This window comes from Plecotus auritus (genome assembly GCF_963455305.1).
Source record: "Plecotus auritus genome assembly, chromosome: 4".
Taxonomy (NCBI): domain Eukaryota; kingdom Metazoa; phylum Chordata; class Mammalia; order Chiroptera; family Vespertilionidae; genus Plecotus; species Plecotus auritus.
The window spans coordinates 116,952,749-116,954,785 of NC_137775.1; the positions used below are offsets into that span (position 1 = coordinate 116,952,749).

At 39.9% G+C, this 2,037-nt stretch overlaps 1 pseudogene across 1 annotated transcript; it reads left to right on the top strand.

The window, feature by feature from the left end:
- Positions 1–597: 597 nt before the first annotated feature.
- LOC308246799 (polyadenylate-binding protein-interacting protein 1-like) lies at positions 598–1,601 on the top strand (annotated as a pseudogene). The gene has a single exon. The product of its transcript is annotated as a polyadenylate-binding protein-interacting protein 1-like (transcript).
- Positions 1,602–2,037: the final 436 nt, after the last annotated feature.

Here is a 2,037-nt window from a genome sequence, read left to right on the forward strand (position 1 = left end):
TGAAGGGTCCCAGGTTCGATTCCAGTCAAGGGCATGTGCAGGAGGCAGCTGATCAATGTTTCTCTCTCATTGATGTTTCTAACTCTCTATCCCTCTCCCTTCCTCTCTGTAAAAATAAATAATATATATATTTTTTTAAAAAGTGTGCTTTGAAACTAAGTGTTTAAAATATATTCATAAGGGTCAATCTAAGGAATACTGGTTGTTTGCTTTTCTTGGTTATTAGAAATTAAGGCTTCTAAGAGCTAAGAATTCTAACTAATTGAAAAGAAATTATATGGCTTTTGTGTAATAGAAGGCATAAGGTATAGAGATGCATTTTGAAGGAAGCAGACAGTGATTTCTAAAGCTAGCTATTTGTGAAAGTTATGAAAAGTTTAAAAGTTGTAAAAAGGGTCATAAAGTTACAGGGAAGTTAAAGCAAAGGCCAAATCACGTGGGCAATTTACAGCCAGCTTGTAACTAACAAACCATTATCTTCCCCAGCCAAGGACACAGAGCAGATAGTAAAAGCCTCCCTAATAAGCAATGCAGGAAGGGAGGTTGGGGGAGGAAAAAAGGGGCCCTTTGACTTCCTAAGCTGGTGGGCACTCGGAGTCAGTGATGGCTAAACCCCAGGTGATAATATCCAAGCTGTCTGCAAGGACCCCTGAATTTTACCCTTCAGGTTATTCTAATTATACAGAATCCTATGAGGATGGTTATGAGGATTATCCCACTTTATCAGAATATATTTATCAGGATTTTTTGAATCATCTTACAGAGCAGCCGGCAGTTTTAAAACTGAAATTGAACAGTTTGCAGAGACCCTGAATGGCTGAGTTACAACAGCCAATGATATGTAAGAACTTGGGGAACTAATCTATCAACAGGCCACGTATATTCCAAATCTCTCCTACCTGGGAGCACGCCTGTGCCATCATCTGACAATTAGCTCGCAGAATGGCAACTTCTGCCAATTGCTACTTTCAAAGATGTAGGACTGATATGAAATTACAGAATAAGATGTATCTTAACATGGAGAGCAAAGAGACAAAAGGACAGGGAACAAGAACAGATGTTCTTCAGGTTGGTCTTCAGGAGTTGCTGCATGCCCTCTTTTCTAATCCTATGGATGAGAACTTGTGTGGTAAAATTACTGAAGTTGACAGGGTCGGTTTTGAAGATGCCTGGAGGGAAAAAGAAAAGACTGATATGGAAGAAATTATTCAGAGGATTGAAAATGTTGTCCTGGATGCGCATTGCAGCAGAGACATAAAACAGATGTTCTTGAAGCTTGTCGAACTCTGGGCAAGTAACTAGGGTAGGATCCATTTGACCTCAACATAGAGGGAAGCAACACTTGAAAAAGATCCTAACTATTTCATGAATGAACCAACATTTTGTACATCTGATAGTGTTTCTTTCACAGCAGCTGACCCAGATTACCAAGAGAAATATCAAGAGTTACTTGAAAGGAAGACTTTTTTCCAGATTATGAAGAAAATGGAACAGATTTATCAGGGGCTAATGATCCATACTTGGATGATATTGATGATTAGAGGGATCCAGAGATAGAAGAAGCTTAAGAAAAGTTTTGTTTGGAATCAGAACATAAGTGAAAACAGTCAAGTTAAATTCCAACATATCAGGTTTATAAAGCAGTTTAGGTTATGGTGAATTAGCAGAACACAGGAAAGCAGGAAAATATGTCACACTTATACCAAATTAAGGATTCTGAGTTATGCTACTAATTGTGGGAACCCTAATCAGAGTATGCCAGATAATCAAGGCCACTTTGCCATATGCATGCATGCAGGTGATGATGTAACCTGTTTATGTTAATGTAGCACGAGCGTCACCAATTGGCAGGAGGCCTCTTCTGTGTGAGTGTGTATCACCAATTGGCACGAGGCCTCTTCTGTTTGAGTGTGTATCACCAATTGGCAGGAGGCCTCTTCTGTTTGAGTGTGTATCACCAATAGGCAGGAGGCCTCTTCTGTTTGAGTGTGTGTATAAGTTGCCACTGACCAGCCAGGTGGGCTGGGCTGCTTTGCA